Here is a 21286-nt window from a genome sequence, read left to right on the forward strand (position 1 = left end):
GTAGACTGTTACTGTACTTTCAGGTACTTTTAGCAGTAAGCAGTCTAGAGCCAAGGTATTGATGCTCTGACCTTGAGATATTTTGAGCTGGCAGAGTGCTCTCTGTAAGAAAACTGAGTACACTATGCTGCTTTACTGAGCATACAGATGTAGCATGGCATTTATTACAGTGTACATGTGTGGATGACATCTTTTACCAGTACAATTGTTCATATATATATATATATATATATATATATATATATATATATATATATATATATATATATATATATATATATATATATAAACGTGAGGGACAAATCTATGCTGGGACCCTACACACTTACATTTGAACATACAGATTGAGTATTTGATGCTGCACATTACTGTATGCTCTTTTACAGAGTGGTATTCTCCCTAGATGTCAGTGAGCATCTCAGATGACGATGATTTAAAAAAGTACGTTAACCTTCCTGGCCCGGAATAACACCACTCAGACTCCATAATGGCATGGCCCACTTCCAGTGCTCCATATCAATTGCGACGCAGCTTATCTCAGACTTCTTCTCAGGATATTTACTGCTGAAAGGGAAAACTCTGCTAGGTGAGCTGAACTGAGTTATGCACCTGGCAGAGATGCAGATTTAGATGTGTAATCATATCATAAACATGCTGCTAAAAAAGGCCAGTGTGGGAAAACCTGTGACCTAACACAGCCTGCATTGCTACTATGATTAGTTCAAGAACTATTTAACTTTGCCATACATTTGTTTCACTAGGCTATCACCAGCAGTACTGATGCAGCTGGTATTTTAATGCTTTCACCTGAAGTTATTAAATCCCTTTTTATACTGTTGCTATCACTAATGCTGGCATTATAGGCATCCACACTGAAGATGGGAATTGGGTTAGGTAATATCTGTGCTTGAACAATGTGACCTATTTAACCCCGAGCACAGTCACTTTAATACATTGTACTTCAGGTATGTTTAGCAACAAGCAACATAATCAAGTGGACCTTTGTGGTATCATCAATTGCACCAAAGACACCCCTCAAAAAAGCCCATTTTCATTATTTTAACAAAGTATTTGCCTAGCTGCATGTACCAGCACACTGCCAGTATAACAGAACTGTTTGCTATCCATGGTGCTGATGACCCTTAGTTGCACTGTCGATAACAGCCCCATTCTTTTTCATTTCAGACACCAGGAATGACAAGTGATTAAGCATGACTCATATTGGGTCTTTTAAAACATAAAACCACATTAAATGGATACGTATTTTGCCTTGGATTTTCAACGTTACTGTAACATAAGATACACAAAATTATTTTGAATTGATTAGAAGATAACATATCTTTGAGGAATCGCCAGTTTCAGAACCATGGACAGCAATTGCATCAGGTCTGTATAAGAATTATTAGCTATTAAGGCTAATTTGGGTTAGGCCTATATTATTCTGTGAGACCACTGTCGTAAAGTTGCACTAATTATTCCATAACTCACACGCTAATAGGGACAAGTTGTTTGTGGTCTCGATTAATTTCAAATGATTACAAGTAGTGCTCTCCCAAACTTTGTTTCGCTGGGCTGTCTGCGCTGTGATATGACCGCAGCTACCCAAAGCTGCGGGGTAATCCCCTGGTGATGTCAGCAAAGAGATAACGAGGGGGAAGCCATTCACAGCCAGATATAGCCCTGCCCTGCGCACGCCGAAATGAGAATGGCCTCGTTATCTAGGCGAGTTTTAAATGTTCCCCACGCACGTCCCACCCCCGCAGTTCTCCTACACACCCGAAGAGCTGCAAGGTCGCAATGCGGTTGATGGACAGACGAGTTCTGTCCCTTTAAGGGTCCCCGACGGGCGCTTGGAAATCGTCCGCGTGTGCGCAGGAATGACGCAGAATTGACTTCACCCGAAAGTACGTCACGACATTGAAATTTAAAAAATGAGAAGATAATGGGCGGCATTGACCATTTAAAATGTTGCATATTTGGATGCGGATTAAATGCGCGCACATGCTATATCCTGGTCCTACGGTCTATTCTAAAATGTCCTAGGACGTTTAGCCTCCAAATAGAACAACGTGAGCATACACGTAGAAAGCAAAGCGATGGCGCTTTAAATACGTGTCTATAGCCGACATGTAAGACATTTCTTATTCTTAAAGAGTTACACCATCCCGGGGTATTTTGTTTAGTTTCCAATGTATATGTCTCTGCGCATAAATAGACACCTGACTGGAGGCGCCTGCTATATCATTACAGTCAAAGTCTGAAAAACTGCACAAAGATCAATCTGGCTTTAAAATTCTCGTGTATAGTATGTCTAGAGCAGCTAATAGTTTGGCATGCAAGCGGCGTCTCTTCGGTGCACTCTCCTTGGCTTCTGCTCTGACACAGCCCATGTGCGCAAAAGTGAGTCACACTGCAGCAACTTCTAGCCCCTCTCGCATCTGCCGTTTAAAAATCGGAAGGCCCACAAAGTATTTTTTCCAGTCCGGCTTGTATGCTGCCAGACCCCTAAAGGATGCCCACGGTATTTTTCAGTGCGTGCAGATTTTAACCTAGACGTTCTGTAGTCGTGGCGCTCCAGATTTATCGTTGTCTACCACAGAAAATTCGCCAGTGTAGGAATGTCACTTACCTTCTGTGAAACTGATCCGAACTGAGAGCACGACACACGTTTGCATTCATCGCCGACGTGATCGCGTTACCTACGGTAAGAACTTCTATAAATCAATCTACTATTTCAAATGACGGGGGAAAAAAAACCCGTGGGTCACTGAAGTATTGCCGGATGGATAGCCAATGCTCTAGAAATTCTTCCGCTGGCTGTATCCACTCATCCCTGTAGCTTCGTAGATACTCGCGATTTAGCGGGTTCTCCCATCGTTCTCATTTTATAGACCGTAGTACTAGGATCGAGAATGGGAGGGGGGTCTCATTCATTGAAAAACATCACCCAGCAGCACCGGCGTTGTACGTGGACTCTTACGTCACTGAGAAGATTTAGTCGACAGGAGGATGCCAGGGTTCCGTGTGGAGAGAGAGGGGGTCAGAAAAGAAAATGCGTAAAGACATCGACGACTTGAGTGCAAAGATGTGAGCTGCAACTGATATGTGGAGAATGTGAGTTGGAAGTTGATGCAAGTTGTTCGATTCGCGATCCAGCAGTCACGATGCGGCGACGCACCACGTCAACGATATTAGTTATTAGTTATTAGTTATGCATTACCCGCAGATATAGCCTACCCGTAGGTTTTTGTAAAATCGTGTAAGTCTTTTTTTGCAGACATATGCGCTAGCTGGCCATTTACAGCGCAGTAAAGATGATCATTTTAATCGCATGAACAATTCGCACTTAGTTGTGTATTTTAATAGAAATAAATTTCACATGGCTAATTGTCACAAATTATTCACAGGTCGTTACGCATTGGCTATTAACTGATCAGCTTGAGTTCATTAACTTGAGCTCATCCAGGTCTGCAGTGTGATAAACGTCGTGGTGGTTGTGTACTTTTTGCTCAGCGTGAATCACCTCGGCACGAGCCCGTTGGCTTTCACTTGTCGTCGCCAGCATCTCTTTACTTTCCACCTTCTCCCTCCTCTTCTGTCACTTCCGCCCACTGCCTCCCGCGCCCACTCCCTCCCAAACATCATCGCCCACGCACGCTCGCACGCACGCACGCAGCCATCCATCGCTCACCTCTTCGTTGACATTTGAACGTGTTTGCGCTCATTCGTGTCACTGCGGTCCGGGCTCTTCACGCCGCGCATGGTGGCGGTTGATTGGAGTACAGCTGTGAATTCCGAGGTTGTGCGCATAGAACTTGGCAGCATGTGGGTTTTCAGCCTGATTATTGCACAAAACAATATCAAACTGAGGTTTCGTGTTAAAATCCGTGATAACAGCTTATTAACCACATGACTACCAAGTGCGCGCGCACAGACGCGCGCGCTTGTTTGCACTCTCACCCTCTACTAGATATTTCCAAATAAAAGTTTTAGGTGTTTTTCTTTCTTTCTTTCGTGTTTAAACCCGAGAGTGCAGGGGGCATGCATGCGCTGGTCCAAGGAAAGGATGTAAGGAGAGCGCGAACTCATTGACACGTCATCAGACAACACACCCTCTCGAGCTCTCTCCGTTTCGCTTCCTTGGGTACTTGGACTTCATTTTTAATTTCTCGATTGCTGGGTTGCTTTCACTTTCTTTGCTCGCGTGGCTCTAGTAGCCTCCTTGACATTCTGCCTTCTCGAGGACACCGCAGTTACTGGAACAGTTTGTAGACAGGATGGCACCACCATAACTTATTCATTTACCAAGGATGTTTGATAAGTTTTTACGACCATGTACTCCACTGTAAGGGGTAATAGGAAATCTTGAAGGAACATCTAATTTCCTGCTAGCAGATATTTTTGGTCCTTCGGAAATGTTTAAAGCTTTGAAGTTGTGTTCCATTTACAAGATGTATATTAGTTACCCAATAAAGCCTAATCCAAAGTAATTCAAACAACTGTCTGGTGTGACTGGTAAAAGTATATTACTATTTACAAAATGACAATCACATTTATATAACAACTTAGTGTGCATTTTAATCCCTTTGACACTTTTTAGGGGACAGAGACTGTATTTATTTGAATTGTTTCGGTTAGGAAGTTCTGCCATTGCCTTCTCTATGTACTTATGAATTTGCAGCCATGCTCAGTTCATTTCACTCCACAGTGGGATTGTACTTCAAACTTTACAGTGATGTATTGAGCGGAACTCAGTGGCTGGAATTGTGAAGGCTATTCGTCCTAATCTTGAGCATTATAGGCAAAATGTAGCTGGCATCTCAATTTTGGGCAATTCAGCCCTTTAACATATAGAGTGTCTCCAAGTAGTATTCAACCGCCTGCAGATATTGCAAATTCAACAAGTTGCAATTAATTTAGAGCTTTCAAACTTTGAACAAGAGTAGCATTTATTAACAGATGCCTAAATATTACAAACAAAAAGTACAAGTTGCTCAATTAAATTATAATACATTTTAAACATAAAAATAAGGGTCAATTATTATTCAACCCCTAGGTTTTTTGTGGAATATTTTGTGGAATAACCCTTGTTTGCAATTACAGCTATTAATCATTTTTTATAAGCCCTGATCAGGCCGGCACAGGTCTGTGGAGTAATCTTGGCCCACTCCTCTATGCAGATCTTCTCCAAGTTGTCTAGGTTCTTTGAGCATCTCTTGTGGCCTTTGATCTTGAGCTCCTTCCACAAGTTTTCAATTGGGTTAAGGTCAGGAGACTGACTAGGCCACCTCAACACCTTGATCTTTTCCCTCTTAAACCAGGCCTTGGTTTTCTTGGCCGTGTGCTTGGGGTCGTTATCCCGTTGGAAGATGAAATGATGACCCATCTTAAGATCCATGATGGAGGAGCAGAGGTTTTTCACCAAAATCTCAAGGTAGGCTGTGCTATCCATCTTCCCATGGATGCGGAGCAGATGGCCGAGCCCCTTGGCTGAGAAGCAGCCCCACAGCATGATGTTACCACCACCACACTTGACTGTAGGGATGGTATTCTTGGGGTCGTATCCTCTCGCCAAACGCCCCGGGTGTGGTTGGCACCAAAGACCTCTTGGTGTCATCAGACCAGAGAACCTTGAACCAGTCTGCCTCAGAGTCCTGCAAGTGCTCATGAGCAAACTTTAGACAGGCCTGGACATGACACTTTGAAAGTAAAGGTACCTTACTGGCTTGCCTGGAATGGAGACCATTGCGGTGGAGTACGTTACTTATGGTATTTATTGAAACCAATGTCCCCACCACCATGAGATCTTCCCAGAGCTCCCTCATTGTCCTTGGGTCAGCCTTGACCGTTTGGACAAGCCTGGCCTCAGCACGGGAAGAAACTTTGAAAGGTTGTCCAGGCCATGGAAGGTTAACAGTAGTTCCATAATCCTTCCACTTCCGGATGATAATCCCAACGGTGGAGACACGTAGGTCCAGCTCCTTGGAAAGGGCTTTGTATCCCTTGCCAGCCGTGTGACCCTCCACAATTTTGTCTCTGATGGCCTTGGAATGCTTCTTAGTCTTTCCCATGTTGACCATGTATGAGTGCTGTTCACTTGTTTGGGGACGGGCTTTTATAGTCAGAAAAGGTGGGAAAAAACAGAAAATTAATCCAAGCATGTGAAGCTCATTGTTCTTAATACCTCAATTACTTCTTAATACTTGAGGGAACCAAACAGAATTCTGGTGTTTTGAGGGGTTGAATAATAATTGACATAATAATTGACCTAATTTTGACATTTGCAAAATGTTTAAAAAAAAAATAAACAGAGAAATAACATTCTTTTTTGCTGCAGTGCATTTCACATGTCCAGGCCCATCTACAGTCCAAATTTCACAATGCTAAGTTAACTCCAAATGTGAAACCTGAAAAATCTGCAGGGGGTTGAATAGCACTTGGAGGCACTGTATTTGTAACATTTTTTTGGACTGGTACACACAAAAAAAACCACAAACAGAAAAACCAGCTTGTCAAAACTCGGGAGTAAAGCCAATTGCCCCAAGGTTGATGCTTTCATGTCATTTCTCAAAATGGACAGTATTGTGGCTCAGGTGAGATGGTACTGTACCACCATGAGGACTGCACTGCACAGCCGTCTGCAGGTGAAGAATAATGTTGGACCCACTCTCTGTGTTTGTCATTAGAAACTGAGTGAATGCTGGCATGCATGTCCATCTTAAAGGGCCCATCATGGTAGCCTGTTCCAGAAAGCTTCCAAAAAGGAATTCTAAAATGTACCACTGACTCTGAAGCTTAAAAGTTTCTCAGATAATCCATTAAAACAGCAGCTCAGTCTGCTCAAAACAACCCCAAAAGGATCAGAGGTTTTAGATGGTGGTAAATTTATGTCCTTTACATTTCCACACATTCTTTATATGAGGAAAAATTCAGATCAGTGCTGTTTTGTAACTTATTATCATCTTGCCGTATGTCATTAACCCTTCCTTTATTTTTCTAGTTTGTAGCCTTTTTCAAAGAGCAGCCTCCTAGGCTTTTAAAGACTGTCACTCTTGGTTAAAACGAATGCCAGAAAGATGCTCTAAACCCTCTTAATGAGAAACCCATTAATAAACCATGTGCTCTCTGAAGCAGCCGTGGTCAGGTAGCTCATGCTGTGACCCTCACTGTTTCCCACTATCCTGAGCACTGTGTAATTAGTCTTGTGAATTAAATATGAAATGGTAGTGATGTCACTGGAAGCTCGGGCACTTACCCCCCACCCTCTCCCCGCCTCCTCCGATCCATGTTCTGACGACTGCTCGTGCCACTCGGCACCCCCTGGCCCCGAGCTCCGGCCCGCCTCACCAGTGGCACCGCTCCCCTGGGCATGCAGTGGTGCCTTACCTCTGCCTCGCCTCGGTTCTGCTCTCTTTGATCTCCTCATGCACCCCCGAGCTTGCCCTCAGTCCCCTGTCACGCAGCAACACACACACACACACACACACACACACACACACACACACGCACACACACACACGCGAGGGGGGGCCAGGGGAGCTAGGGATTCACCTGTATCTTCCGGCTCCTCCTCCCCCATTAGTCCGTCATCGGCATTCTGAAGCGCTGCTCCGCTCCCTCTCTCCCCCGGTTCCTCGGATACAAAGCACATTCACCTCCGCTGAGGCGTTCGTGGACTGTTACGCCTCCTCGCCTGGTGCACGACGTCAGAGTACTCCACTTAATGTATAGTGAAGGCAAATGTCTCTTTTGCCATATTTTCCACGTTATTGTGTGCTTTAAGCTTAGGATGCATGGATGCCTGTTAGGAAACACACTGACTAGTGTAGATGGATGGTGCCACATGTCTGTGTCGGTCAGGAAGACACAAAAGCCAATTCCAGCAAAATTCAGATTGTACTAATCCAGTTTGAGATTAGAGAACTTTTGCTTGTATTGGTGTGGTCAGATGATGAGGTGATGAAAAGGTCCAAGCGGAGATGGTTGCTGGAGAGAGGCGGGGTGAAAGCAGAGATACGTGCCCACCTTCAGGTTTAACATTCCTCAACTCACGCAACAGAGCCAAGCTGGTTTAAGACTAATTTAGGCTAAAGTGAATCTAACTCGAAAGTAGATTGTAGTTCACATGTGTTTTTCCCTGAATATCTGAAATAATGACATTACCTTGCAGTTCAGAACAACTTTTCTGTAGGTAGTATACACATAGATATACACATACATACACACAGAATTATGCTTGTCTGAAACAAAATCTGTAATCTAAAAGTCTATGTAATGCCTATAATAATTATTAATCTAAATTGGCTAGTATTGTAGGGTTTTCCTGGACTTTCCTGGATGTCCCATTTCTGTTATAGAATTACAGTCAAGTTGCATACATCTAGCCTTGTATTCATATTGTAATATGATGTTTGCAAAATACTGTATGTGGAATGTCATCAGTATGACATACCATATCATCTAAAATAAACAAGATTAATCTAAATTTCATAACAATGTAGGACTTTATTCTCTTTTAGCAATAAATGAGTTATCATTTGTGTGATTTACCTATACTTAACATTCTGTGAGAAGATTTTGGTTCTTGATTCAAGTCACATAGATTGAACTAGTCCTTTTTTAATATTGATGATTTGTTATATATAAAGGGGAGCAAAATGCAACATTCAGCCGTGTGTTCTGAAACCTGAAATAAGGGTGCTCTTGTATTCAAGATATGTTACATTCGGTGGGTTAAAAAAACCCCACAAGAGCTAAACTCTTAAGGGCTGTATGCAGAAGTGATTTCAGAGAGCAGACATAGATTTCTTGTTTGGGGCACATTTAGCTCCCAGTATACGGGTCACTGTGTGCTTGGCCTCAAACCAGAAGTGTCCATCTTCTCTTCCAAAGGACACAGCCTGGGCTGGTGTAGGTGGTGTTGGCTTTTTTCATTAGACAGACCTTTCCTAGGACCAGGGAAGGGGGAGAGAGAGGTTTTTCTAATGACTCACTGGGCGACAAGCAAACCTTTAGTGTGACTCACTGATTTAGCAAGCGCTCAAATGGTCACGCATTATTGTGGATTCAGTCGATGCCTTTGTTTTAGCATCACATACATCACTTCAAAACACACCCCCGAATGAAAAAAGGCCAGCCTCACACGTCACGAGTGCCGCGCTCCCGCCCGAGAGAGGGAGAGAGGGAGAGAGAGGGAGAGAGAGAGAGTTTTCGCAGGCTGGAAGTCGAGGAAGGGAGGGCATAGCATGGGCCAGTGGGGGGGACAGATGCGATGTGAGGGTGGGGGCTATGGGGTACTGCGTCAGTCTTTCATCCTAACCTGATCTCCAGGGCCCGGCACACAGGAGGCAAGAGTGCTGGAGGAAGTGGCACACCTCCACCCAAAACCTCTTTTATCTTCTCAGCCGATTCGAATCTGTCTCGACAAAGCACCACACAGCAAATCCGCGCGGGCTGCCACGGAGCACAAGCAGAGAGTCATGAAATATATATTTCATCGATTACACTTTTCTACCCCTCTGTTTCTGCGCTGTATCTTCATAGACGAGAGACTTAGGGATCGTACTGGTTGAACTGGAGCTGCACGCTTCTGGCGTCATACGCTGTGGGTACACATGATATGGCAAAAGCTGTAACACCATAAAAATGGGAATAGTTTTTAGATATACGGACCTGCCTCTTATGTTCATTGCAGTTTCTTAGGAAACACGATTACACGTAATATTGTCTTCTAGCGATCTAAAGTAAGGTGTTTGTGCTCATTCGATCCGATTTCTTGCTTGTTTATTTAAAAGGTAAAGTGGCTTTTGCTGTCAAGTGTTGTTCAAATAACAACTCCAGTAGCTGCAAATAAGTAGCTGCATTTGAAGCACCCTTTTAATTCAGAGGGAAGCGAGTCCGCAGACGCTGTCTTTGTACGTTGCCTTTTGTGGTGCTTCTCCAGGCTGTCACTGAGAGGTTTAAATGACTGTCCAGTCTATGCCATGTTGGTGAGTTTCACATGTTTAGCCCATCCCCCCCTTACGGTGGCTGTTCTTCCTCGTTCCAAACACCCCATTATGGTTTTTGACACCTTGCCCAGGCAAAAACAATAAAAAATGTATTTCTGACACTGGCTTTCAATGGGCTTTCTGGTTACATTAGTAGACAGATATGAGTCATTAAATGTTCTGGGTGGTGAAGTGCTATCCATGCAGTTGGTGTGTATTTCCTCCAGTCCCAGTAGGTTTGCGTGCACTTGTAATTTGTGCCATTTTTAATTTTCCTAACTTTGGACAGAGGAGGGAAATACAGCAACGGGGCCCTTCTCGGAGTGTGGAGCGGGCGGTGGCTCCTTCATCCACTCTCCTTCCTCCCTTGTTCTCTTGCTCCTCTCAGCGTGTGTGCGGTTTCTCTCTTCTCCTTTGCTTGCGAGTTTCCTGCCACATTCCCACTGTCCTTAATTGCACATCGACTACTTCTTGCGTCACCCGTGATCAACATGCACTCGTTCACCTTTGAACAGTGTGAATCACTGCTCTTTGGAGGTGGATACTGATTGTGCTATAAGCTCTAAGCGTTCCTGTAATGGTTTAATGGTTTACTTTGGTGATCTTTTTTCCTTAATAACTGACAAATCACTAGCCATTATTGCATGCTCTAATAAATACCAAACTTCCGTATACAAAATGTGTGTATTATCTAAATACTGTGAACAGTGCCATCAGAGACCTTGCTGGTTAGGATGTGACTCTTCTCAAAGACTGTGCTCCACTGGTGACTCTCGGGTGCGTGTCTTTTGGTTTTAATAAGTAGGTCGAAGAGGGAGCAGGACTGAGACAGAGAAAACAAGAAGCTACCTGGAAAGGGACAGACAATAATAAATAGATGTTAAATGGCTTTAGCAGAACCTCTGTCAGGCGTATAGCACAATACCAGCATGGAAACATACTAGCAGGCACCAGGTCGAGCAACCTACTGCAGACGGACACTACTAGCTAGTACTGCAATTGGCTCACACGCTGGGAGACGTCGGTAATCTGTTTCAGTTCTTTGAATATTGATTTATAGGTGATCTGATGTCCAAGAAGGATGAGACCACATGGGTGCGGTGCACACTCACAGCTGAGAAGTGAGAGGTCGTGAGCTGAAATGTGCGACTGTCTGCATTCAACAAACTTTTAATCCTGTTGCATCTTTTACTCTAAAACCCGCAGCGGCGTAAAAGACTGTCCAGCCAGGAGTCATAGCTAAAGAAGGCAGTGAACTGTGAGAGAGGAGAATGTTCGCTAGCACGGAGATGCCTAGAGCTAATGAAGAGCCTTGCTTGACTGGCAACTTTGACCCGGAAGAGCTCAGTTTGATGTCTTTCAGCGTGAACTCTGCAATATGTTCCACCATGGATGTTCGTGTGGATGTTAACCTTGGTAGACACACTCATCTTGGAGAGCTGCAGCCCAGGAATATCATAGTTGATTTGTATAAAAGGCCTTGGTGAGTTTTAAGGAAGGTATGGAGAGGTCCTTTTGTTTTTACACACGCACACACTCACACACACTCACACACACACACACACACACACACACACTTGTTCTCTTTGTTTCTGCTCTTGCTGTCCACACAGTACATGACTCACAGGAATGACTCACCCCCTTCCCCTCCCCAGCTACACACACAGACACTCACTCACACACACACACACACACACTCACACACACTCACACACACACACACACTCACACACACTTACACACACTTACACACTCACACACACTCAAACACACACTCACACTCACACACACACACACACTCACACACACTCAAACACACACACACACTCACTCACTCACACACACACTGTATTATCTTTCTGGGTAACCTTGGTGAAGGCACAGAAAGGTAGACCAAGATTGTTGAGTTGTGAGATATCCATTTTTCCATTTTCCACCATGCCATAAGGACACTGATTAGCTACCCTATGGGATAAATAAACCAATCTCTTTATTTGCACGTATTATTGATGAGATATGACTGCTGACTACATATAGCTTATCATGCAAATAAAAGCTTTTTTTTGTCTATTTATTTTCAAATTAATTACTGCTGAAATTCATTCACAAAAATACGAGTAAAAGTAACGGTAAGTTTTGTACCTGATCCATATCAAACCCCCCCCCCCGTTTTTAGTTTCACTTTCTCCTGCTGTCAAGCAGTATATCAATATATCAGGTGTTAAAGGCACACATACGTTTCGTATTGATCTACTTACTGCTTAATGTGAAAATATTGTAAATAATATATTGTGAATTCTGAATTGCTTACTTTGAGACGTGACTGCATATATTCAGTATTATAATCTTTTTGAAAATGCAAAGTAAGCATATTGTGGGCTAGAATGTGGTCTTCTTTAGCATGGGTTGGGCTCATAAAATGTACAAAACCAAATCGTTTTCTCCATCCACAAATCTTAAATGACCAAATTGGCGGGAGTTGCAGCCCTGCAGCGCGACATCAGTTAGGCCTGTGCTTGACTTATTATGTACCTACCCATGTAAACAGCCCAGGGGTCGCTGGGACGTAACCTGCAATTTGAGCAAAGCTGAAACGATGAATCGCGCTCCCACTGTCGGTGACAATTAAGGAAGCAATATTGACATCGCATAGCAAAATATTGCCATGTATTTGTCATTTTAATTAAATGCGTTATTGCGTTAAGACTGTGGTAGAGTTGGTAGAGTACGTTTAAACAGCGCCAAGTCACTACAACAGACATACGTCTTCTGGTTCAAAAGCATTAAATCGTTTTAAACTGTAAAGTCCTTGAAGATGGACATGTGTACTGCCCAGCTTAATCAACAGAACCGCCGTTTACCGTTACAAAAGCGGTGAGTAATGTCCGTCAATTAGGTGAACATAAATGGCAGCCCGTTCAGTTACTTGGAGTTAAAGTAACTTGGAAGGCTCGTCACTGCTGAACTCCTGAGTAGGATAATAAAGAGCTACCACAAGGTGTCACTATAAGCACAAGAAAAGAAGTGTGCGAACCGCAACAGCATTGCGCAAAATCTTACCCGGTTCATGCATGCATGCGTCATTGTCATTTTTTCTGTCTTGCGTCCACATCGGTCAGTAATCTCTTACTGCATCTGCACAACCATATGGTGATTTGTAATGTTTTCTCAGTGTTTGGTTCAGTTAAATATCTCTGAAAAACATAACCGATATTAAATTTAGAATACTTCGCGAATAATATGTGGACTGATTCATTCATTCATTCATGCTCATTGCAAATTAAACAAACATTGTTTTTGGTTTGTTAAAAAAAATGAAAGGAAAAAAAGTAAATAAATTGGACATTCTTCAAGCCACAACCAAATATTTGCCAAATATAAAACACTTCATAACCCTAGCCCTAAAATTAGATTTTCTGACAATATTCCTCCAAACTATTCTCAAATATCCCCAAGACAATGAAAACCTTTAATGTTAATGAACTTGAGGCAAAATTCATATAGCCTCCTGTGAAAGTTTTACTTAAACACTTTACTTTAAGAACATAGAAATAAGTCCCCAAGCCCAGTGGGAGTGTGCCATGCGTTTAATCGACAAATATGCTTTTAAAGTCCTTGGTTTTGGCTTTATGATGTGCGGGTTGCAAAGATAGGAAAATGTTAATTAGGGAGAGAACGGATGTGCCGAAGATAAAATGATTTAATGTGCTGGTGCTGACCACTGCTGTTTTACTCATGTTGTAACCACTGCATTATTTTGAACTTTCCAGCTGTGAATGTATGTCAATATACCCCATTCCACGACACCCCTCACTCTTGGTCTGGGCTGGTGGCCGAGCCTTAGTTCTTAGAACTTGTCCCGCCAGCACCATTATCGATAAGCATGCACTTAAGTCATTTAAGATCTTATTATAAACCTCTAACAGCCACCATAAACCGTGGGTGGACATTCGTGTCATTCATTCTCATAAATCTGCCGCCGCGCGGAGTTTGTGTAGGAAGCGTCACGTGGCCTCGGCCTAACGCCAGCCTGGCAGGCTCTCTTGAGGCCATTCCCGCTCCCCTGTGGGCAGCTCCAGCCTGAAGGGCACAGGCCCGAGAAGGCGACGGGGGTCCGGCAGGGTTTGGCGAGGTCAGGGATCCAAGCACTGGCTTGTCGCTGAAGCTAGAGACGTTCTACCAGCCGTGCCCGTTACCGGCATAATCCGAGTCATGCATAATCCGAGTCATGCATAATCCGAGTCATGCATAATCCGAGGAACCCACCTGCAGTTTTAGCATTTACTGCCTCGGTGCGCAGAAAACCTCCAGTGGAATGCTGCTTGTGAAAAGCACAGAGTGAGCTTCTTCAACTGTGATTCGCAACTAGGTCATAAGTTCTTCAGCAACGTGACATTCGGGTAACTTAAACCTGATGGGCTGTTTTCAGCAGTACAACACAGTTTCAGTAATGCTGTTCATTGTGTTTACCACTTTAGTGTCGAACTCTTTCATCTTTGCATTCGCGTACGTAGCGCTCCTCGCACACCTTCGCACCGATCGAGGAAGGCTCATCCTGCTATTGTTCTGAACTCAAGGTGAAGTGCAGCCGTCTAAGGGTGTAAGAACAGACTGCAATGTGCAAATGCTGATTTGTCAGATATGGTTCCTCGTCTGTGTGTGTGCATGTGTGTGTGGCCTCATACTCGCCGTGGTTTGGCTTCCTCTGCAGCATGGCCAGAGTCACGTCCCCCGGCAGAGGGATGGTGGGAATGTGGTCAGCTTGGTTGAGACCAGCTCATAAAACTCAGCACACTGGCACTGTCGCGCTTCCCCTCCAGACAGGGAACCAGAGACCAAGCAAGAAGCCACACAAGCACACGGCGTCAGGGGGGTTTCTGAAACATATTCAGTCACACACATCCTCCCCCCACACACACACACACACACACACACACTAAACATTGGTCATCTGACCTGAAGGTCAGGTCCTTTCTGAGCTTCCCTCTGTGGTATGCTCATTTTGACAAGTTTCAGTTCAGCCACTGTACAGAAATTTCCCCTTGAACTGAGTTTTACCTTTTAACCTTTTATTCTCAACAGATCTGTTAGCAGGGCACAGATATAACACACCTTTTTCACACTAAAGGAAACCTTTGGGTGTGACTGAATTCTCCTCAGCCATTTACCTCCAGATTATGTGTGTCGAGCCCTTTTTAACGGATTACGATGTAGATATCTTAGCACAGCATTTTTCAGGGCTGAATTCTGGCTCAGACACAGTGAGTACTTATCTCACTGGGTTCAGACGGCCAGGTATATGGGTGGCATGTTTAGTAACAGTGGTGTGAGAATACCCCAGCTGTCAACCGCAATATGAACCGTCTTAAGTTGTCCTTATGTCGTAGCTTCCTCTTACCAACGACTTTTTTTGTTCAGTTAGCCTTTTTCTGTGACCCATGTGTAGTGAAATACAGGCAAAGATAAAATCTTAATCTAAACTATTAACTATATCCGTCAGAAAATGAACATGGACGTGTAGCATCAGCGGAACAGGCGTTTGCATTATTCATTGTTCGCATTCGTCTGGAGTCCTCGCGGCCCCAGCGAAGCACAAGCTCCGTATTTGACCATGTAGTTTGCCGTGTGGTTTGCCGTCGTCTTAGTCGAAGACTAATTGTCCTTTCGATGTGTCGTGTACAAAGCGGGGCTGGAAGCCACATATCACGATCCCCGTTAACCGTTATCATACTGCTGCGGTGAATGGCCACATTCGAGACTATCGCAGCGACGACGATGCCGATTGCTGTGCAGACCCGGCAATAGCCTAAATCGTGCACCAGCTGGCGGAAGCACAGAAGCACAGAATCCAAAAGAGCGCCTTAACGACGAGCGTGCCTCTCTGCTGCGCGTGCAGACGTGGCGGGACCGCGAGCGAATAACGAGCACCGCAGCTTGGCTGCAGCAGGTTGGTTGCAGGTTGGCCGCAGTTTGACTGCAGGTTGACTGCGGCACCGCGTCCCAGAAGCAACGGCCGGGGACGCCTCTGGATCCAGAGCTGCGGACCCGTTTCCCAGCGGAGCCGTCTCCACCTTCACCCGCGCACACCCGCTGGCGTGTCCTCAAACCGTCAGACGGCCTCCTTCCTGCCGTAAATGTCACGGTTTTCTTAAGAAAAATAGACGGCGCATGGGGCCAAATGATATGATCTGAAAGCGGTGGTGCCTTTCTTCATACTTACTATGTCTATTTGTGGGGAGACTCTTCTGGAGAAGGCACCGTCTTAAAACGAGCATCTTGTATAATTAACTATGTCAGTTTCTCTGTGTTTATCGAAGGGAGAAGCATTGTTTGTAGGCCTGTGCGCGTGCGCGAGAATGTCATACATTTTTAACATTAAAAAATCAAGCAACATTTCCAAATTCACAGAAGTGTAATTGTATACTTAAGCGTAATTTTATTCTCTCCTCTGATTTTTTAAACCATTTTTTTTCCTCATTTCACTTTATACAACACATGCCAGAATATTTTGGTCTGATAATTAGGGCCCGGTTATAGGAGACATTTTCAGAATGCAGTGGTCCGTTTTACTTGGTACTTAAATCAGAGTGCGCTTACTGCCGAATTTAGATCTTACTTTAAAGTTATTTAACATTTTAATTAGGCTAATTATATTATTCAGTTATCTAATTGACTATAATATGAAGACCAAAAGAGCATCAAAAAAGATGTTCTGTCAAAATTTGGGTTCGTCAAAATCTCTCAAAATGTAATCTTCACGTCACTGACTGTAAGTTTAAAAGCTGACTATATGTGTACTGATAGGTACATGTCTAAAAAATGTATTTCAAATTGCCAAATTCATTTGACCTGACTTTAAACCCTATATTTATCACCACACTACTGCGCTATTTTGGATCTGTGTGTTATGAGCGCATTATACAGACATGACATGCATGATAAAGTCACTAGTTTCAGAGCTGCTTGTGATGTGTGCCCATGTCCACAGCATACCATGCGTTATTTATGTGCGATGTGAAAGCTGATGTGGATTTGAGTTAGGGGAAGTAAGTGTGTGAGCGTGCGTGTGACTGGCTGTTACACACGTCTCTCTCCCTGCTCTGGTGCTAACGTCCACGGGTGGGAGCATCACACAACGTTATCTGAGCGCGGAGCCTAAACTGAGCCATCAATTAGATGTTTATCTCTGCATTCTTATGCTCTGTGAATGCTAAAGTGTTGATTTGTGATATCAGTTAGACTTAATTTTATACAGCAGAGATTGAAGCAAGCCTGCATGTGTAGACCAGAATTAAAGAGGTCCGGCTTTTGTGCCTATTGAGCAGGAGGCAAATGATGTATCAAACGTCAGAGTACAATGTGTATTCTTATCTCCCTGTGCAGCTGATCTTCTGAGAACAGATACTATCTTCTGCCATCCCTTCTTCACTGCACTGCCTTATCTGAGCAAGAGATGACCTATGGTTGGCACCAGGAGGCCTGCTAATATGAGCTCTGGATGTCCATGTAGGTGTCTGCGTTTGTAAGCTTTCTTCATGACGTTGTGGCGTTCTGGGTGTAGCCATTGAAGCTATGGACAGCTCCCTCATTTACTTACAGTAGTGTATAATAGTGTTTGACCAATTCTGGAAGAAGTGGTGTGAGTTGTAGTAATGGTAAAGTGGTAAAGTGCCTCCCAAGCTAAACCACAAGCAGAACCCATAGTGACACACACACACACACACACACACACACACACACACACACACACACACACACACACACACACACACACACGCGCGCGCGCGCGCACACAGAAAATAAATACCCCTCTGAGTGTCATCACTGCCATAAAGGCCATGTTCCCCAGCCTTGAAGGCATGATGTCCAGCTGTGAAGAAAGCTCACTTTTGCGTCAAGGTGTGGAGAACCAACTCAGGCCCATTCAAAATTTCTACTGACTTCAAAGCTGTAATATTGACTAAGGCAGACGCATGCTATGGACAATTCAAACTTCAGTTCATTTCCCCTGCATTAAACAACGCGATTGATCGCCTAAGATTTCTCTTTGTGTCACTGTTTACAGTATCTACAGTGCTATCCTCTGCATATTCTCAGCGTCTTCGTGTAATTAAGTCACACTAATGACAGTCATTTGCAATACTATAGAATTGATATGACTTGCATGCATATGTACCATAGGGTCTTTGATAACCCAGGGCCCATTGTTAATGATAGCATGTACTGTAATAACAGCGCTGAGAAGGCAGGACAGCCTCGGCGTTCCCACACATGGGTCCGTGTTAAACACTGCTAATGAAGCCCGCATCACTCCAGCAAATCCCCCTTTGAAGTTGGTGCAATCACTCTAACTGGCTTGAAATTGTTTAATATAGCAGAACTGCCAAAAGGAGCCATACAACTTCCTTTGTAATTAAATATTTTTTTATATGACTCATTTTTCAAAGTTCTTTTCCTTTTTTTTGGACCATATATTAAATATGTAGTAAGGATGACAGAACCTGCAGTTTCACTCTTATTGTATATTGAAATATGTGTACTTGCTAAAAAAAAAAAAAAAACAACCCCAAAAACCTGTGAACTAATGTGTTTGTTTATTTCTATTTAAAAACTGCTCTTACACATGATACACCATGTAAGAGCCCCTCACAGAGCTGTAACGAATAGGATCATACTGATGCCAAACCTGATACCACCTAAAAATATCATAATATATATCATATTATATGAATATATATGTAGTGATTTGAGACAGACCCACATATTGCGCTGTAGCATAACTGTTTAGATTGCTTTTTGCATGCACTGAAGACTGTATTGAATGTTCTAGACCAGATCATGTGTGCAGTTTTATGAAATAATGTAATGTCTGAAGTAATGTCTGAACTCAGAGCTGTTAAAACAGTGTTTGCTTCGTTGTGACTCGACTGGAGTCTAGGATCCCAGGACCTGTTGGACAGCGGTAAAATGACTTGCAGGCTCTAGGCTTGCCGTAACCGGTGCAGCAGGGCAGCGTGGATGGAGCGGGGTATGTGTGCGTCACGCTTTTAGGTCCGTCCCGCCTGGGCGGGCCGGGGAGCAAAGCGGATCTGCGAGCCCTCATATGACGACGGGATGCCTCAAATCCGTCCGCTGCTGCTGTGTTTACTGCAGGAGGATGCAAACCTTCGGACACGGACACTCCACGCTAGGTCGTGTTCACCCGAGCAAAGCGTTAACGCTTCCTGGGCAACACCACCACCGTTCCCTGCTGCAGATTATCAGTCTGAGGTGAAGAGCCTAAAGTGATCCTTTTGGCATTTCTGGGGGGGCAAAGCGACGTTTGTAGGAGAACTCATCGAGCCTGGCAACTCACAGCCAGACAGACAGGGAGAAGAAATTCAGAGCAATTTGTGCTGCTCACAGGAAGCTGGTGAGTGCATCACCATGACTCACTTTGGCTGCTGAAGATGGGTATCAGTGAGCAGGGGAGTTATGATCGCCTGCGTTGCCATGGTTACTGCTGCTCGTCAGCACCCCCCCCACACTCATACGCACGTGGCGCGGCTTGCGGAATCATTCCGGGTTATAGCAGGATGGGTGTGTTTGTGTGTGGGTGGGTGTGTGTGTGTGGGTGTGTGTGTGTGGGCGGGTGGGTGTGTCCATGTGCATGAGTGCGTGCATGAATGTGTGTTAATGCGTGTGTCTGCATGCAAGTGTGTGTGTGTGTGTGTGTGTGTGTGTATACACTTGACTTGTGTGTGTACACATGAGTCTGTCTGCAATTACCTGTGGGTGCATATGTGTATACATCTGTGTTTGTGTGTGTGTGTGTGTGTGTGTGTGTGTGTGTGTGTGTGTGTGTATGTGTGCATGCGCACAAGCTATGTGCGTGTGTGCGCACATGCATCTATACGTGTGTTCGCAGGTGAGTGTGTGTGTACGTACGACTGTAGGTCTGTGTGCGTGCCCGCGCGTATGAACGCATCCCACACTCGCGTATGAACGCACCCGAGCGTGTGCCCTCATGCCAGGCTGCCCCTGTCTGCTGCCCGCGTCTCCCGTCAGCCCTTCCTGCTCACCCAGTGCACGGCTCCATGCCGCAGCCCGAGCAGGTGATGATGAACGCCCCATGCCGCTGAGCCCCACGCTGCTCCACACGCTTGTGTATACAGCCCACTCGTGTGTGTATAATATATGGAAACACTCTTATCTCTTTGTTAATACTCTTATGTGATTTATGGCAACTGAGAAGGTGCTACTGTACCCAGGAAGAGCACTTACCATGCTTTAATCATCGTCCCTGGGTCAGAGCCATGCACACGCGTGTGTGTGTGTGTGTGTGTGTGTGTGTGTGTGGCCCTACATACTGATCTTAGTGTTATTCCAGGCACTCAGAGACTAATGGCACGTGCTGGTAAGTCCTCAGCTACCCAACTACTGTCTCTTAAGCCTCTGATGATCTTGGCAGGGGCCCTGTGCCCACTTATTCACGCTGGTTTACAAGAGGAGTCTGACTGTGACAAGGAGTGCAGGGGTGGTCTGGTCGTTAAAGAGAGCATGAGCAGTCATCAGCGGTGAGGAGCGCCTCCAGATCCGCACACAGCGCAGGACAGAGGCTGCCTGGCTCACACACACCACACGTTTACAGGACACAGGCTGCCTGGCTCACACACAGCACACGTTTACAGGACACAGGCTGCCTGGCTCACACACAGCACACGTTTACAGGACACAGGCTGCCTGGCTCACACACAGCACACGTTTACAGGACACAGGCTGCCTGGCTCACACACACCACACGTTTACAGGACACAGGCTGCCTGGCTCACACACACCACACGTTTACAGGACACAGGCTGCCTGGCTCACACACAGCACACGTTTACAGGAGACAGGCTGCCTGGCTCACACACAGCACACGTTTACAGGACACAGGCTGCCTGGCTCACACACACCACACGTTTACAGCTTACAGTGGTTTTTTTCTTATTATTATTTGTTATTGTATTTCCAGTTTGTTTTTGCTAAGGATTGTTTCTCTGTTTATTCTTCCTTTTGTCTTGAGCACAGAAAGGCGTCAGCTTTCCTCTGTTTAGAACTTCCTGGAAAATCCATCAAACACGCATTTCGTCGACTGAACACGCACCATCTAAATAGCTGCGACTGAATTTTAGGCCCGAAATTACCCTTGGCGAGAGGTGGAGTCGCTTGTCGCAGTGACTCTCTGTCTCCAGCAGAGGGCAGGCTTCCCCTGTGCCTGAACCTCAGGGTGCCGGCTCAGGATGTGGGCTCAGACTGAGGAGAGGGCCGTCCAT

At 44.8% G+C, this 21286-nt stretch overlaps 1 long non-coding RNA gene across 1 annotated transcript; it reads right to left on the reverse strand.

Moving 5' to 3' along the window:
• Positions 1 to 13124: 13124 nt before the first annotated feature.
• On the reverse strand, positions 13125 to 14759 carry LOC113569768. The gene is made up of 3 exons (XR_003409833.2): positions 14460 to 14759; positions 14256 to 14307; positions 13125 to 13183 (listed from the first exon to the last, which is right to left on the reverse strand). It is a non-coding gene; the product is annotated as an uncharacterized LOC113569768 (long non-coding RNA).
• Positions 14760 to 21286: the final 6527 nt, after the last annotated feature.

This window comes from Electrophorus electricus, chromosome 15, assembly GCF_013358815.1.
Source record: "Electrophorus electricus isolate fEleEle1 chromosome 15, fEleEle1.pri, whole genome shotgun sequence".
Classification (NCBI taxonomy): Eukaryota; Metazoa; Chordata; class Actinopteri; order Gymnotiformes; family Gymnotidae; genus Electrophorus; species Electrophorus electricus.